The sequence below is a fragment of the Mytilus californianus genome, unplaced genomic scaffold (assembly GCF_021869535.1).
Source record: "Mytilus californianus isolate M0D057914Y unplaced genomic scaffold, xbMytCali1.0.p SCAF_3, whole genome shotgun sequence".
Classification (NCBI taxonomy): Eukaryota; Metazoa; Mollusca; class Bivalvia; order Mytilida; family Mytilidae; genus Mytilus; species Mytilus californianus.
Genome location: NW_026262679.1, coordinates 904892 through 915400, shown reverse-complemented (window position 1 = coordinate 915400; position 10509 = coordinate 904892).

The following is a 10509-nucleotide window of genomic DNA, read 5'->3' as shown; positions in this document are numbered from 1 at the left end:
ATCATGTTTATGTGATACTTGTAGTAAAATAAGTATATTCATATTTCAGATTTTCAACATAAATTCAATCATGATGAGTAAAGCAGGCAAGACATTTCAGCATGTGTACTCTTATTTTTATGCCCCATCTAGGGGCATTATGTTTTTTGGTCTGTGCGTCCGTTCGTTCGTTCGTCCGTCTGTCCCGCTAAAAGTTTTTGGTAAAGGTAGTTTTTGATGAAGTTGAAGTCCAATCAACTTGAAACTTAGTACACATGTTTCCTAAGATATAATCTTGCTAATTTTAATGCCAAATTAGAGTTTTGACCCCAATTTCACGGTCCACTGAACATAGAAAATAATAGTGCCCACTTCAAGTTAAAGTTTTTGGTCAAGGTAGTTTTTGATGAAGTTGATGTCTAATCAACTTGAAACTTAGTACACATGTTCCTTATGGTATGATCTTTCAAATTTTAATGCCAAATTAGAGTTTTGACCCCAATTTCACGGTCCACTGAACATAGAAAAATGATAGTGCGAGAGGATCATCCCTGTACTATGGACACATTCTTGTTTAGTACTTGCCCTTTGCCTAGGACAATTGAAATGTTAAGTAAAGCCATATGTAAGACATAATAGTGTCCTGTGAAAAAGTGTCCACCTGGACAGTTTTTCATAGATTTTTGGTATTAAATAATGTCCATTGCCATGAAATATTGTCCCTCAAGTGGACAGATTTTTACTGCAAAAGTTATGAAATAGTGTCCACCGACAGGACAAGTTTTCATAGTAGTTGCTATTAAATTGTGTCCTCCAAGGGAAGTAATACAAAGGTCATTAAAAAGTTTTATTATACTTAATTTTAATAAAATCTGAAGATTAATTAGAAATTGATTAATATACAAATGTAAACAAACAAATAATGGATGGAAGTGAATATAGAGACATTTAAGTTCTAAGAAATACCCAGCTAATGCTAATGACAATGAAAGAAGAACAATAAGAAGGAAGTAAGTAAAGTATAAAATCAAATGTGAAGAACTTTACTATATTTATTATGAGAAGAAGGAAAAAGAAAATATAGAATTTTGGTATTAAATAATGTCCATTGCCATGAAATATTGTCCCTAACATGCCTAAGTGGACAGCATTTTTACAACAACAGTTATGAAATATGGTCTACCTACAGGACAATTTTTTCGTAGTAATTGTTATTAAATTGTGTCCTCCAAGTCCAAAGAAAATAATACTGAACAACATCTGTTACTTGTTTGAATTTAAATCATTATATATATATATATATATCAAAAAATATAAATTAGAAGATAAGGATGGTATGAGTGCCAATGATACAACTCTCTGTCGAAGTAACAATGTATTAAAGTTTGCCATTAAAGGTTAAAATACGTCCAGTAATAACATGACAATGGATATCATTTAATACTTTAATTATATAAAAAAATGTCCACTTGGACAGAATTATAGTATTAAATAATGTCCATAGTTCCTGGACACTTTTTCATACCTGAGGACATATTTTCATAGGAAATTGTGTCCGGGACATATTTAAATAAGTAAATATTGTCCATGGACAGTATTTACTATGAAATAATGTCCGGTGGACATTATTTCATGGGGGACATTATTAAATCCTACACTTATACCTTAGAATTTGGAATTTCTCGTTATTGGTCTACTGCTGTTAAGATCCATTCAATCATGTTAATATACCATAGACACTTAATGGAGAGAATTCGGCATAAAAAATGTCAAACCCTAAAATATACATGCTCCAAGTCAGGAACCGTTACATGAGTGCATTTCACAATTATTTTATGTTTTTTAGCAAAACAAAAGGTCCAAAAAAATTCCCTTGACATGATTTTAGCAAAACAAAAGGTCCAAAAAAATTTCTCCTCGCTCCACTCGGCGAAAGATTTTATTCTGCGCCCCCTCTTTCAAATATCCTAGAAACGGGGTAGAAGTCTATCATGTCAAGGGAATTTAGAATGTCAATGGTCAAGGGTGGAAATATATCATGTCAAGAGAATTTATAATGTAAATGGTCAAATGTGGAAATCTATCATGTCAAGGGAATTTAGAATGTAAATGGTCAGGGGTGGAAATCTATCATGTCAAGGGAATTTAGAATGTAAATGGTCAAAGGTGGAAATCTATCATATCAAGGGAATTTAGAATGTAAATGGTGAAGGGTGGAAATCTATCATGCCAAGGGAATTTAGAATGTAAATGGTCAAGGATAGAAATCTATCATGTCAAGGGAATTTAGAATGTAAATAGTCAGGGGTGGAAATCTATCATGTCAATGGAATTTAGAATGTAAATGGTCAGGTTGGAAATCTATCATGTCATGGGATTTAGAATGTAATTGGTCAGGGGTGGAAATCTAAACATTTCATATACATTACAAATGAAACAGTTAAAGGCTGGAAACCAACTGAATTATTTTTTACAAATTCTATATGAATGTTTAGACCATACAAAAGGTGGAGGTGATGTGAACCTAGGATCTATCCCTCTTGTTTTCTGGAAAGGAATATGACTGAATATATATGGTTTAGGGGTTTAGGGATGGGGATCTGAAGGATACAAAGAAAGAAGTGATTTCACATTGTATGATTTAGGCTGGGCAGAACACAACACCAGTCACAAACTCTATTGTCACTGGAAAAGTCTTTTTCATGAAAATGTATAATACACATATGTTTTAGAAGTTGAGATCTGAATAGTATTCAAATTGTTGGACAATTTATGATACAATGAGAGCTGGGCATGACCCCCATATTACAAAACCTATGGCATTATCATGGCAATTAAACTAGAGGCTCTGTGTCACTTACCTGATTCTACTTTGGTTTTGGAAATCATGTAAAAATATATTAAGATCATAACAGATACCCTAATAATGATTGAGGCCAAATTTGGTTTAAAATTGACCCCGTAATTTAATCAAAAGCAGAAGACTTTTGTAAAGTTTACAGAAATTACCAATAAATTCATTGAAATTGTAGAAAATGACTTTATAAGGACAATGACAAATCAGCTACAAAGAAGCAACACTTGGTCAGCACCTCAAAAAAAAACATTCATGCCATGTTTGGTTTCATTCCATTCAGTGGTTCTTCAAAAGAAGATTTTTGTCTGTATTTCACATAGGGTCCTTTGTTAAACTAAGTTCCCCGCTGGCAGCCATCTTGGATAATTGATTGGCTACAAAGTAACAACACTTGGTCAGCACCTCATTAGGAACATTCATGCCATGTTTGGTTTCATTCCATTCAGTGGTTCTCTAAAAGAAAACATTTGTATGTATTTCCCATAGGGTCCTATGTTAAACAAAGTCCCCGCTGGCGGCTATCTTGGATGATTGGTCGCCTACAAAGTTACAACACTTGGTCAGCACCTCATAAGGAACATTCATGCCATGTTTGGTTTCATTCCATTCAGGGGTTCTCTAAAAGAAGACATTTGTATGTATTGTCCATAGGGTCCTATGTTAAACGAAGTCCCCCGCTTGCGGCCATCTTGGATGATGGATTGGCTTCAAAGTAACAACACATTGTTAGCACCTCATAAGGAACATTCATGCCATGTTTGGTTTCATTCCATTAAGTGGTTCTCTAAAAGAAGACATTTGTATGTATTGTCCATAGGGTCCTATGTTAAAAGAAGTCCCCCGCTGGCGGCCATCTTGGATGATGGATCGGCTACAAAATAAAAACATTTGGTCAGCACCTCATAAGTAACATTCATGCCATGTTCTATTTCACTCCATTTCGTGGTTCTCTAAAAGAAGTTCAAAATGTAAAAAGTTAATGACGACGACGGACGCCAAGTGATGAGAAAAGCTCACTTGGCCCTTCGGGCCAGGTGAGGTAAAAACAGATGACCTAATCAGTTATTGAGATATTTCACAACTTATTCTAAGACAGGTGGTGGACAACCCATGGGAAGAAACCCAAAGGAACACAAGAAAGGTCTTAGGACAGGTGGTGCATGACCCATGGGGACAAACCCAAAGGAGCACAAGAAAGGTCTTTGGTCTTGTCATTTCAATCCTTAAGACAGGTGGTGCATGACCCATGGGGACAAACCCAAAGGAGCACAAGAAAGGTCTTAGGTCTGTCATTTCAATCCAAGATATATATGGTTCTCTCGTATGTGCCATCCTCCTAAAAAAAATCAATTCAGAGATCAATTTCAGAGGTGATCTGTAATGATACACAACACATCGTCTTAAAGGTGATCATCCACCTGCCAATTACCAAAACTCTAGGTCAAAGGAAAACAGAATATATGTCCATAGGACACCATGTCCAGTTCAGACTAGACCACAACTTCATGTTTAACTACATGGGGGAGAGTTGTCTCATGAGCAATCATACCACATCTATTTGTATACCCTAACCAAAATTGTTAAGGGATGGATGAACTGACAAATGCCCCTATCATAAACAGAGCATAAAACAGTTATAAATAGGGCAAGAAATTGACACACCAAAAAAAATCATTATTTTACCTTTAGTTCAAATGTCACGTTACAACAACCCATACACTATCATACTAAAAGTTCTGAGTATTAAAAATTAAGAGTGAAAGAAAACAAGAAGAATCAGAAAAAAAACAATAGGTCTTTGGTGAGATAACTAGAGGTACAGTACACTTAACTTTTGTTGTTGCTAGGAAACTATAGTCATTAACTGGCTACAATTAAATAAACATTAAAAGTAAACACTTTTATTCAATTCTAAACTTGTCAACATACAGTAAAATATAATAAATATGTAAATAACAAATAATTAAAACGCAGAGATCATTAAACAAATACTAGAGGCTCCCATGAGCCTGAATTGCTCACATTGCAAAAAAATGCAAAATTAACATCATTAGAAACTGTGGCAGCCATCTTTTCACACTGAGGAAGATTTTGACCAAGTTTGAACCAAATCCAAAGGGAGAATATTTAATAAATATGTTCAAATTTATGCCCTCCGCCTCCTTAAAATGAAACAACGCTGATCAGTTTCTCTTTCTATTGTAGTTCTCAAGATAAAAAGCCAAAACAACAAAACATCCATACTAAGTAAACAATCATTTAAGGGCACGAACTTCTCTAAGGAGATGATTGACAGTTTCAGTCAAAGTATTATAGTATTTAATTTGTAGATCTTGTTTTTTTATTATCATTATTTTTGCTGTTTACTTTTTATATCTACTATATTTTTAAAGATTGTAGACTGATAACGCCATGGTAAAAATAAAAGAAGACATACAACAGTCTACAAAACACACCAAAAGAAAACTAAATACTGATCAACACAAATCCTACCAAAAACTTTTGGGTGTTCTCAGGTGCTCCAGAAGGGTAGGCAGATCCTGCTCCTCCTGTGGCAACCGTTCGTCTTGGAACGACACACCAGAAAAATGTTCAAAATCAAAAGCAAGTCTATATTCCCCAATCCCATTAACAAGTATACTATACTAGAGCTAGTGCATGACATTTAAAATAAATGGGGAATGTGTCCATGGAACACAGATGATGCCGCGGCTTGCATATCTAATAAAGTTATAAAGGGATATAACTGAAGAACGGTAAAAGTGACGCAACCCGTATTTGTACTTGATTTGAGTTTTGTAGTAATTAGTATTGTGTATAAGTTTCATAACATTTGCTTGAGGCAAGCTCAAGTTAGAGAACGGAAACGAAAAATTCATCAATTTATATGTTTATAAAGGGGCATAAATCAAGAACAGTAAAAGTGATACCACCCAATTTCAAACTTGATCTGTATTCTGTGGTAATAAGCATTATGTATAAGTTTCATAACATTTGGTTGATGCAAACTAAAGTTAGAGAATGGAATAGAAAAATTCAGCAATTTTTATGTTTATAAAGGGGCATAACTCAAGAACAGTATAAGTGACACCACCCAATTTCAAACTTGATCTGAATTATGTGGTAATAAGCATTGTGTATAAAAGAGGGACGAAAGATACCAGAGGGACAGTCAAACTCATAGATCGAAAACAAACTGACAACGTCATGGCCAAAAATAAAAAGACAAACAGACAAATAATAGTACAGATGACACAACATAGAAAACTAAAGACTAAGCAACACGAACCCCACCAAAAACTGGGGGTGATGTCAGGTGCTCCGGAAGGGTAAGCAGATCCTGCTCCACATGTGGCACCCGTCGAGTTGCTTATGTTATTACAAATCTGGTAAATAGTCTAATTCGGTAAGTCACATTCGTGAAAAGGGAAGGGTATTGTAGTTACGACATAAGGAACATATCCGATATCATCTGTGAAACGGTTATTCCATAACGGTCAACCAACTCGTGATGGCGTCCGTAAAATTTACGAAGGGATGACTTCAACTTCACCATTTGGAACTCTTGGTTTAATAACTTCCTTGTGAGCAGCAATCCTCTATCAAGGAAATCATGATAGGAAACACAACCCGGGAATATCGTATCAATTGGGAGATATATACTCCGTTTGATCTGTATTCTGTGGTAATAAGCATTATGTAAACATATCGTATCAATTGGGAGATATATACAAAAGTTTCATAACATTTGGTTGAGGCAAACTAAAGTTAGAGAACGGAAACGAAAATTTCAGCAATATTTATGTTTATAAAGGGGCATAACTCAAGAATGGTACCAGTGACGCCACCCATTTTCAAACTCGATCTGTGTTTTGTGGTAATAAGCATTGTGTATAAGTTTCATAACATTTGGTTGAGGCACACTAAAGTTAGAGAAAGGAAACCAGCTTTGGGACGTACATACGGACATACAGACGGGCAAGGGTAAAACTTAATACCCCCTTCGCTGCGACAGGGGCATAAAAAAATGTATTGTAACTCTGGATTGCAAATCAGGATTTTTAAAAATTGAACAGTATGTTATGTTCACCAATTCCAACAATTATTTAAAGATTCCAGTAAAAAAATCCAAGCAAATTCAATTTATGGTACAGCATATGAAATTGAAAGGGAGCTCCTTTTATTAATCCCAACAATAATGTAAAGTTTTGAGGAAATCAAATTAGAGTTATTGTACGAAGTGTTTACAGACAAACGAACAGACTTTTGTAGACCATAATATGTCTCGTCTTTGAAGGACGTATAAAAACAGTTTATGATGGATGCAAAGTGATGGCAAAAGCTGAGCATTGCCTTTTTGGTCAGATGAGCTAAAAAAAACCCAGCATATATGATTCTATAAGACATAACTTTTAAGTATAGTACATGTTGTTGCTAGGAAATAACTTGAAAGTCATTACCAAACATCAGTACTCCATTACATAAACATTTAAACTTGGCACTTTTATTTATTTTAAAAGTTCAATTTACAATAAAACAAAACAAGATAAAAAACAAAACAAAAAACAACTAAAACTGAGATCATTAAAAGTCCTGAAACAATAAATATAACAATAAACCTTTTAAATATATATAATAATACTATAGATCAAAGAAACCATTTTTTTCATTTGCAGTTTCATACCCTGTCAGACAGATTTTTATTTTTCACAAAGCTTGGACATAAAAATTAATACAAGTCAGTGAAACTTAAATCCTTAAAGAGTAAGCTACTTTTCGTGAGATACAATTATTCTCTCCTAGATGTTTCATTATGTTGACACCCAGTTATATGATTTTAGTATGTTTAATGTGAAATGGGATGTTAAACTTTATAGTTGAAATTAATGAAGTTAAAATGAAAACTACTGAACTTGGATGTAAAATTTTTAAAAGTAATAAAGCCAAAAATTTAACCAAAGCCATTGAATATCATAAAAAATATGAGTCAATTGACCTTTACCCTAGTTAAACTAGCCAGTCTGTTCAAAATGCATCAACAAATCAAATTCTAGTAAAAATGAAAGAACCTTAGCGAGCGTGCTCACATACCCCACGTCCCCACATTGTCATTGGAGAAATAAAATAAGTGCAAGAAAAAAAAATTGTATCAGAAAAAAAATTGAATCATAATTTCCTGTCAATATGCACATCTACATAGTATGACCTTATTATCTACACAGTTTCATGAAATTCTGTAGTGTGGCTTGAGAGGAGTTGCGATGACAAAAGGTTGCAGTAGTATATTGGGCAAATAAGTTCAAAGGGGCGCAACTCCTGGAAAAAAAATTGAATCGTAATTTCCTGTCGATATGCACATCTACTTAGTATGTCCTTATTATCTGAAAAGGTTTCATGAAATTCTGTTGTGTGGTTTGAAAGGAGTTGCGATGACAAAAGGTTGCAGTAGTATATTGGGCAAATAAGTTCAAAGGGGCGTAATTCCTGGAAAAAAAATTGAATCGTAATTTCCTGTTGATATGCACATCTACGTAGTATGTCCTTATTATCTGAAAAGGTTTCATGAAATTCTGTTGTGTGGTTTGAGAGGAGTTGTGATGACAAACTGTTGCAGTAGTACATTAAAGTAAATAAGTTCAAAGGGGCGTAACTCCTAGAAAAAGAATTGAATCGTAATTTCCTATCGATATGCACAACTACATAGTATGTCCTTATTATCTAAAAAGGTTTCGTGAACTTCTGTTGTGTGGTTTGAGAGGAGTTGCGATGACAAGAAACAGGACTGACGGACGGATGGACGGACGGACAGACGGACGGACGGGTCAAAAACATTATACCCTCCGCAACTCGTTGCGTGGGGTATAATACGATAAGGTATGATTACCAATGAGAAAATTTTCCACTAGAGACCAAATGACGTAGATGTTAGCAACTATAACAAGCTGTAACATAACAAATGTAAAACAATTCAAACAAATGATTTAACAACCTGGTTTATGTACATAACTGTAAACGTAATATGATATAAAGCAACAAACAACAACTACTGAATTACAGGTTCCCGACTTGGAACAGGTATATATAGAATATTGTGGGGTTGATGTGTCTGTGGTGCCTCCCCCCTTAGGACAGCGATGTAACGACACACTTTATAAGGCTGTATTTCTGGTAGTTTCTGAAAACAGACAGTGGACAGACACCTCTGTTATTCCAATAACCACTCAATTTTATTCTTACTGAAGTCAATACTTATTCCTTGTGACCTAAATTTAAAATTTGTATCAATGATTCCTGGCATAAAATAACCAAAGTGCTTGTGAGCACTTAAGGGTAAAGATTACTTTCATTTTGAAATGTTGCAATAATAGAATATCAAATTGTATTTTGCTACGGAAATTAAAAAAAATTAGTTAGGAGTTATCTTCCTTTGTATGTTTGTAGTTATTTATTAGTATTATTATTAGTTACCTATTTTTATAACAGATTCATACACCATGCATTACTTATGTAATTTTTAATAAAAAAAAAAGTTTTTTTGACAAGTATTGTAATTGAAATACACATCATATTATTACATAAATATCAAAGTATAACATATCATCAATAAATTGCATGACATTGACTGGATAGGATCTAAATAATGATCACTTTACTGCACTATTTTGTTTGAACTATTAAAGGTAGTGATAAACCTTGGAAGATATAGATATCAAGTCAGTATCATAGAATTTTGATTGCATTTCGTGCAATCTTTACCCCAAAAAATAAAAGTTATCTTAAAATCATTGTCTATAAATGACAAATAATCACATGATCAATAATAAGTTCAGATTAAAAGTAAGTCTAACATTGGAAGCCTTATTATCTTACTTTAATACAACAACACAGCTCAATGTCAGTTTATGATTTCTAATGATTTTATCGCATGATACATGAAAAAACAAAAAAATACTAATTTAGATTTATTTTACAAAATTACCTTATTGTAATCATAATTATTCCAAGTTTAATGATGTTTCCTAACACAGAATAGTTAACAAATTACAGACATTTCCATTAATAGGTAATTTAAATATAATAATAATACAATTGCAAGCATACTTCATCTTAAAATCTAAGACTGTTTTACATTTTTAACACTAATAACAAACATTATTTTAATACAATAAACAAGAGTGCACACGCTGAAATGTCTCGCCTTTTTAACTAATCACTGATATTATGTTGATAGTCCTAAATATAAAGATTTATTACAACTGTCACATAAACTTAACATTAACCAAGAAAACTAAACATTGACCAATAAACCATGAAAATGAGGTCAAGGTCAGATGAACCATGCCAGGCAGGCATGTACAGCTAACAATTATTCCATACAACAAATATAGTTGACCTATTGCTTATAGTTTAAGAAAAACAGACCAAAACACAAAAACTTAACACGGAGCAATGAACTGTGAAAATGAGGTCAAGGTCAAATAAAACCTGTGCGACTGACATATAGATCATAAAATATTTCCATACACCAAATATAGTTGACCTATTGCATATAGTATTAGAAAAAAAGACCAAAACTCAAAATCTTAACTTTGATCATTGAACCATGAAAATGAGGTCAAGGTCAAATGACACCTGCCCGCTAGACATGTACACCTTACAATCATTCCATACAC